The sequence below is a fragment of the Peromyscus eremicus genome, unplaced genomic scaffold, assembly GCF_949786415.1.
Source record: "Peromyscus eremicus unplaced genomic scaffold, PerEre_H2_v1 PerEre#2#unplaced_106, whole genome shotgun sequence".
In the NCBI taxonomy this organism is placed as follows: Eukaryota; Metazoa; Chordata; class Mammalia; order Rodentia; family Cricetidae; genus Peromyscus; species Peromyscus eremicus.
In genome coordinates this window covers 203,352-212,500 of record NW_026734345.1, presented here as the reverse complement: position 1 = coordinate 212,500, position 9,149 = coordinate 203,352, and the positions used below count along the sequence as shown (strand labels likewise).

The 9,149-nt window shown below is 38.9% G+C and overlaps 1 pseudogene; it reads left to right on the top strand.

Moving 5' to 3' along the window:
* LOC131901538 (vomeronasal type-2 receptor 116-like) overlaps window positions 1–8,387 on the top strand; it is a 38,145-nt pseudogene extending 29,758 nt beyond the window's left edge.
* The last annotated feature ends 762 nt before the right edge of the window (window positions 8,388–9,149 follow it).

The window sequence follows — 9,149 nt, the reverse complement described above, 5'->3', positions numbered from 1 at the left end:
CAAGACCATAGAGGTTGTAACATCTCCAAATGGCTCTCACACAATGGCTTATCCTGTTATCATCCATGAGAAGCCAGCGGATGACACACACCCCGAGCCATATAATACATATACATTACAACCAATTTCAACAAGGGACTTTAAAAATATAAAGGAAGCAGTAGTTACATATGGGATACACTCCACATACGTAAAACAATTGTTAAATTTATGGTCTACCTCACATAGAATCATCCCAGATGACTGGCATCAGTTGATTTCAGCTGTTCTAGAATATAGTCAGCAGCTACAGTGGAAAAGCTGGTTGAGAGAAGAGGCAAAAAATTTAGAACAACAAGGTAAACTCAGAGGTTTTGTGATCTCCCAAGATCAAATACTTGGTGAGGGATGTTTTGCTGACAGGAATGTACAAGCCATTTATGATGAACATACAATATCCCTATGCCGTACAGCAGCTCTAAATGCTTGGGAAAAAATTCCAGAACCTGGAAAACCAACTGAGGTATACACAAAGATATTTCAGGGACCGCACGAACCCTTCACTGATTTTTTACAAAGACTGAACACAGCTATAACAAGAGCTGTATCAGATAAAGAATTAAGAAAAGTATTAATTGAGTCCTTGGCATTCGACAATGCTAATGCAGAATGCAGAAGAATACTTACACCATTAAAGATCAGATCAGCTCCTTTGGACGAATGGATTCAGTATACTAATGGTGTTGAGTCTCGTAACTACAGTAATGAGGCTTGGATAGGAGAGACAAATCCCAGAGGTGAAAGAAGGCCCCGTGTTACCAAATGTTTTAAATGTGGTACACCAGGTCATATAAGTAAAAACTGTACATGGGGTACTCCTAGGAGTAATACTCCTTTTAGGAATAGCCTAAACAGGAGACCCCAACCACCTCCCGGATTATGTAGAAGGTGTGGCAAAGGCCGACACTGGACCAGTGAGTGCAGATCAAAAATAGATATACGAGGTAACCCTTTACTGGCGGGAAATGCCTCAGGGGGCCTCTTGCAGGCCCCCAAATCAAATGTAGTACGAACATTCCCAGCCACTGTGGAAGAAATTCCTCTCCAGGACAACTGAATAAACCACTGCCTAATGTAAAAACCGATACTGCAATGGATGATAAAACAGCTCTGATGGATGGATCACAGTTTACAAAGAACACTATAAAACAAATATTTTGGCAGACTTCCATAAATGGTCAAAGACCAAAGCTTAGAATTCGAATTAATGGCCTGGTTATGGAGGGACTGGTAGACACAGGTGCAGATGTGACTATAATTACACCAAAATCATGGCATCCGAATTGGCCTCTTCAAGAGGTAGATGTCCAACTTTTAGGGATTGGCACCCTATCTCAGATAAAACAGAGTTCGAGATGGGTTGAATGCATAGGGCCAGAAGGACAGAGAGGAAGACTGAAGCCATATGTAGCAAATGTAGCAGTAAATCTTTGGGGCCGAGATCTGTTACAACAGTGGAATACCCAGATTAAAATTCCTACACTTTCAGAAAAAGAATACAGACCAATGCATGTTTCTAGGAATAATATCATCGCATGCTATAAAAATCAGGCACCAACAATTCAGGCTGTTCACAAACAGAGCACAACTGCTGTTGAACTCTCAGAAGTACCAACTGCCTTACCTTTAAAATGGCTAACTAATAAACCTGTCTGGGTTGGACAATGGCCTTTGACAAAAGAGAAGCTACAAGCTTTAGAACAGCTGGTTCAAGAGCAGTTAAATGCTCAACACATTGAAGAATCTACCAGCCCTTGGAATTCTCTTGTATTTGTTATTAAAAAAAAGTCCGGTAATTGGAGAATGCTGACAGATCTGAGAGCTATTAATAAAGTAATTCAGCCAATGGGCTCCCTACAGACTGGGATGCCCTTGCCCTCTCTGCTACCTAAAGAATGGCCTATAATAGTTATTGACTTAAAAGACTGTTTCTTTACCATACCCTTACAAGAAAATGATAGAGAAAAATTTGCCTTCACAGTACCTAATTATAACAATTCTCAGCCAGTCAAGAGATATCAATGGAAGGTCCTCCCACAGGGAATGTTAAACAGCCCTACTTTGTGCCAATACTTTGTGCAGAAACCATTGGAGATAATTCGTGTAAAGTTTCCACAATCCATAATTTATCACTATATGGATGATATCCTATTAGCTGATCCAAAGTTAGATACATTAGAAAGCATGTTTGAAGAAGTAAAAAAAGTTTTGCCTCACTGGGGACTGCAACTTGCTCCTGAAAAAATACAAAGAGGAGATTCTATTAACTACTTAGGATATAAGATAGAGCTACAAAAAATTAGACCCCAAAAGGTACAGCTAAGGAGAGATCGATTGAAGACTCTTAATGATTTTCAAAAGTTATTAGGAAGCATTTCCAACTTACTGGGTATCATGGGAATACCCAAAGATGGACTACAAAATTTGGCTAATACTCTAGAAGGGGACAAAGAATTAAATAGTCCAAGAGAATTATCAGCCGAAGCTGAGAAGGAATTGGCTCTAGTAGAAAAGACAATTCGAGAAGCACATGTGGATCATGTGGATCCAGAACTTAAATGCATTCTTGTCATATTCCCCTCCAGACATTCCCCAACAGGTATTTTGATGCAGAGGGAAGATATTATATTGGAATGGATATTCCTACCACGTAAACCAAATAAGAAATTAAAGACTTATATAGAAAAGATCTCTGATTTGATTCAAAAAGGTAAACTAAGACTTCGCCAGTTGACAGGAATGGACCCAGCAGAAATTGTAGTACCTTTAACTAATGAAGAAATTTCATCACTATGGAAAGATAATGAATACTGGCAGAGAGCCTGCAGTAACTTTTTGGGAGAGATTAACAACCACTATCCCAAAAGCAAGAGAATAGAATTTATAAAGAAAACCGAATGGGTCCTTCCTCACATTGTACGACAAAAGCCAATTTCTGGAGTCCTCACATTCTATACTGATGCAAATAAATCAGGGAAAGCAGGATATAAATCAGGAGACTTAAGTAAAGTGGTACAAAGTCCATACAGCTCTGTACAAAAGGCAGAACTGTATGCCATTCTTATGGTACTGATGGACTTCACAGAACCCCTCAATATAGTCACTGACTCTCAATATGCAGAGAGACTTGTTTTACATATTGAAACTGCTGAATTTATTCCTGATAATACAGAATTAACTTCATTATTCATACAATTGCAGGAAATCATCAGAAAAAGGGAACATCCTATATATATAACACATATCAGATCCCATACAGGTCTGCCAGGACCTCTAGCACAAGGTAATGATGAGATTGATCAGTTACTAATAGGTAATGTGCTAGAAGCTTCAGAATTTCATAAGAAATACCATGCAAATAGCAAAGGTTTGAAGAAGGATTTCTCCATCACTTGGCAACAGGCTAAGGATATTGTGAAAAAATGTCCTACTTGTTCCATCTATAACCAACTTCCATTACCTGCAGGGAGCAATCCAAAAGGTATACAAAGAAATGAAATTTGGCAGATGGATGTGTTTCATTTTGCAGAATTTGGAAGATTAAAGTATGCACATCATACCATTGACACCTATTCAGGATTTCAATGGGCAACTCCTATGAGTTCTGAAAAGGCTGATTCTGTGATTACACACCTATTAGAAGTTATGGCCATCATGGGGATACCTGTACAAATTAAGACAGACAATGCTCCAGCATATGTCTCCAATAAAATGAGACAATTCTTTGCTTATTACAATATAAAGCATGTTACAGGTATACCACACAATCCCACAGGCCAAGCAGTCATAGAAAGATCCAATCGAACTTTAAAGGATATGCTAAATAAACAGCAACAGGTAACAATGACTCCTAGAAATAGATTGCATAGTGCTTTATTAACCTTGAATTTTCTCAATGCTGATGAGAAAGGAACAACAGCTGCAGAGAGACATTGGATGACAGACAAAACTCCCGAGCTAAACCAACCGGTTTATTTCAAGGATGTGCTGACCTCAGAATGGAAACCTGGATATGTTCTACGTTGGGGAAGGGGTTTTGCCTTTGTTTCTGCAGGAGAAGAAAAGCTATGGATACCAACAAAATTAATAAAAATTCGATTTGAACAGGAAAAACCCCTTGATGAGGTGAAGTAAAAGATCATCCACCAATGTGACATCTCTACAAGTTGTAAGAAAAATTTAACAATCAAGGTTGGGGTAGGGTTCTGTTTTTGTCTTTCCAGGATAATGGAAATACCCATCTTCCAAAAATCATAAGGCCTTGGATATCCAGATGTTTACAGCAGAAAGAAAGAATCTATTGGTACCAATCTACACACGGTAAAATCTCACTGTCTAACATCTATCTCTCTATCAATATAGAAAAGTTGTGGTCCCAATTCAATTATAAGCCAAGCTGGCTTTGGAGATGGAATTGGCTCACTCCTTCTCTAAACTCAAGCACATTGCTAAAAGAAAAGTTTGAGAGATTCTTCAGTACCATATCAGAAGAGCCCTCTGGTGTGGGACAGAAGGAAACCAATAAAAAGGGACCATTGTCTTCTAGATTCTAATTCTCTCCATGCTTACTCTTGATTTCTCAGAATCCTTTCTTACATGCTATGTCCTCTTTAAATCCAAATCTTCCATTTTGATAACAAATAAGTTTTTCTAATAAGTCTTCTTCAGAAGTCTCCAGAAGGAAGATGGGGCCCCAACAACAACTCTACCCAATCCAGAATGATGCCATGGTAATCATCATCATACTACACTTCTTACCAGAATTTCAGACAATCTTACCCATTACTATAAGACTTGCTGCAGAACCTACAGTTAGTCTAACTGAAATTTAACTATCTGCGCTTTCTCACAGTACCCAACAGAGATAACATCACCCCCTAAACAGCAGGAAGCAATTCTAAGAAAACGACGCCCCTTCTCCCTTAGGTTTCATAATTCTCAGGGTTATGGATGATGGTTATAGGGTTGGGGATGGAAGGAAATATTAAACTCAGTACTCCCAAAAAAAAAAAGGAAAAGAAGAAATGGAATGGATACGTATAAGACATTATGGTAGATTATTGTGTATACTAGTAAACAAATTTAGTAAAATAGCAGCCTTAAATAATTTGCACTGTAATTTGCACTGTTATGGATTCTTATATGTTGATACAAATGTAAACTATTTTTATATTCCTGTTTAAGATAATTTGTATATTGATACAAATACAGAACTATACTTGGTATAATGTACATATATTTCTACTCTTATTTGAAATGTTTGTATATTGATACAAATGTAAATTTATATTTGTCATACTTTATGTATGTTCTACTTCTGTTTAGGATATTCGGTATATTGATATATATTTAAGATTATTGTCATATTGCATATCCCACTACATACTCCTACCTCTGTTATAAATATTGATATATATTTAAGATTATTGTCATATTGTATATCACACTATACACTCCTACCTCTGTTATAACATCTTGTGTATTGTCACAACTTTGAAGTCATCGTTCTTTACCATACACTTGCTTATAGACTGTCTACCTTGTTTACGTGAAGCCTTAGTCCTTAGGTTATTTCAGTAGATAAGACTTGTAGATTTATAGTCACCTATGCTTGTCATCTCTATAGTTACGTTAGTCAGGTTATACAGATTTACAGATACATAGGTCAGATGGACAGGTAATCTTCAAACACTTCATAGACCTAGAGAATATGGCATTTAAATAACTTAGAATTCTGTTGATGCGAGACACAATTGCTCCTGGCTGCACCAATTTGATCCCGAGAGAATGTTGGGCTTCTAGACATTTCCATTTGGAAGTTTGTCTTCTTGGCACAAAATGGCCTACTGGGCAAAGAACTGCCCTTGCCTCGACAGCTGACAGTACAAATGCAATGCTATCCTTTCTGGACAAGCGGGACACAAGGAAAGCGACCACTGTACTCTGCCAAGACAGGGTAAGATGGTCTTTCAGAATTCCTGCTTCTGAAAATGGTCTGTCAGATACTTTAGGCCTGTAGCCAATTTGAATGCACCAACAATGCTGAGAAACATTAGGTGATTGTCCAGGCTGCCAGCTGTCTCGGTCTACTCTCGCAAGATTCCCGAAAGTTGCTTGCATCCATCTACCATTTCTCAGATACCATTATATTCCTTCTCAGGTCTTTGATGGGATTGAAGACTAGCAGTTATAGTTACAACTTAGTAGATAGAACATATTAAGTATTAGATTCAGGTTCTTTAGGGTAGGACACCTTTTGGAATGATCTTTGTAACATGCCATTTATCTATGCTCTATACTTCTCTGGATTTTAATATGTGTTTCTTGCTTGATATTGTTTGCATTGGAAGTAGTTCCATCTTATCTAGGTCATTATCCCTCATTATTCCTGGACAATATTTGATAACCATTCCTTTGTATATAGTCTTGTATTAGGTTAGAACTTTCTTATTTAGACAAAAAGGGGGAGATGTAGTGGGTAGCCATTCCAGCTTTGTTCTGGAAGTTCCAACCCCCATTGAGACTTCGGCAACTGTCACGCCTACAAGGCGGGGCCAAGGGAGGCGCCTGGGGACCCGAGATCCGGATCGGCGAACGCTCTCTTGGTTCCAGGACGCTGGATGGTGGAGGTAGACAGAGGAGAGCTCCAGAGAACACCGCTGGACTGTGATACACCTTCCCCAGACCCCGCGACCTACCTATCCCTTAATTTGTAAGTTACGCCATTAAATAAATCTCCTTTTAACTACGTGGAGTGGCCTAAATAAGTTCACCAATAGTTCTGTGCTCACAAAGGTGGTGATATAAGATACAAGACTTTTGAGTGTTATATATCTGTAGAGTTTTCTACCTTAATAGTAAGATTATTTCATTTTATAAACTGTTTAGTGTCCCGTTCCCTGATGAGGACACAACTAAGGGCATCATATTTAATTAATTTTTCTTGAGAATTTCATACATCATTAGAAACCTCCCTCTCTCCCCATTCTATTTAGCATACATCACATTCAACAAAAACTCTCAAACTCGTGGGCTCTTTTTCATTTACTGCTTTCACACACATAGGCACTTGCATGCACACACAATAGATTAAATTTGTTGTTGCTCGGTGTTTGGTGATGATCATATAAGAATAAAAAACAGCTATAAGAAGTTTCATCCTGGATAAGATCAAGCCTCCATCTCTCATGAGGGCATCACTTCTAATTCAGACAGGAAGATTCATGTTATAATGTATCAATAGGATCTGTGTTTGTCCTTGAAGAAGATAGGAAGTATAAAATAGAAGCATTGCTCTTCAGAAAATTCTCAATTGCATCTTTATCAATAAAGTACATGAATAGTGTAAAACTCCCAAAATACACTGGAGTGGCCTATCCATAAGAAATGCTGAAGTTGCACTAACAATACTTTTGCTTTCTGCTTCAGATATGGATCAGTGTTTGAGGTGTCCGGAGGACCAGTATGCCAATGCAGAGCAGAATCACTGCCTGTACAAAGATGTGACCTTTCTGGCCTTTGATGACCCCTTGGGGATGACTCTGGCCAGTATAGCCTTGTGTTTGTCTGCATTCACTGTTCTGGTTCTTGGGATCTTTGTGAAGCACCAAGACACTCCCATTGTGAAGGCCAATAACCTCACTCTCAGCTACATCCTGCTCATCTCCCTCATCTTCTGTTTCCTCTGTTCCTTGCTCTTCATTGGCCATCCTAACTCAGCTACCTGTATCCTGCAGCAAATAACATATGGTATTTTATTCACTGTGGCTGTTTCCACTGTATTGGCCAAGACAATTACTGTGGTTTTGGCTTTCAAAGTCACTACTCCTGGAAGAAGGATGAAGTGGCTCCTGGTATCAGGGGTACCTAACTACATCATTCCCATCTGCACCATCATCCAAATTATTCTCTGTGCAATCTGGCTGGGAACATCTCCTCCCTCTGTTGACATTGATGCACACTCTGAGCATGGTCACATCATCATTGTGTGCAACAAGGGCTCAGTAACTGCTTTCTACTCTGTCCTAGGATACCTGGGCTCTCTGGCCCTTGGGAGCTTCACTGTGGCTTTCTTGGCCAGGAATCTCCCTGACACATTCAATGAAGCCAAATTCTTGACATTCAGCATGCTGTTGTTCTGCAGTGTCTGGGTCACTTTTCTCCCTGTCTAGCACAGTACCAAAGGCAAGGTCATGGTGGCTGTGGAGGTCTTCTCCATCTTAGCCTCCAGTACAGGCTTGTTGGGATGTGTCTTTGTCCCCAAGTGCTACATCATTTTGTTAAGACCAGAGAGAAATTCTCTTCAAAAGTTAAGGGAGAAATCATCTTCCAGAACTCACATTTCATAAATTTTAAATGACACATGTAATGTTGGTACTGAACAATCTACTAGGATACAATGAAAGATTATTCGTTAGCTAGTGACTCTCACTGTTTCTTTTAATGCCGCTGTTTATAAGTATACTACTGTATACTACTTTTATCTACATTTTCTCCCACAATCTTCCACTTAGCCACCTATTTTTAGAAGACATGGCTGTTCCACATTAGTGCAGAGTAGTAATGTTCTATTTGTCTCACATATACTGTAAGATTTATAATAAAATCTGAGGCTTCTTTTTGATATCTTAGTGAATGTAAGACTTTGATATCACATGAATATTGAAAGAATCTGAATGATGTTTGTGAACTCATGTTTGCAGATGAAGGCAAAACAGTGCTAGCCCTTATAGGGGGAAGACTAGAAAATCCCAATGCATCCTGGGAGTTAGAGGAGTAGAACTTAGGAGCTCAGAATGTTTTGATAAACACATGTTGCAAAATATTGCAGAAGCTGGAGAGATGTCTCAGCAGACGAAATCGTGTGCTGCTCTTGCAAAGTGGCTGAGTTCAATACACAGCCCTCATAAAATGTAGTTCATACCACTTGTAATGGTAGCTCCAAGTGATCAATGCCCTCTTAGGGCCTCCAAGGACTCTTATACACACACATGCACATAACAATACACTCATCTCACACAAAACACACACCCTTTCACACACGTCTGAATTCAACACCTTTCTGTCTCTCACTAGAATGCTAAGAGGTTTCTATGGGGTAATAATAATAT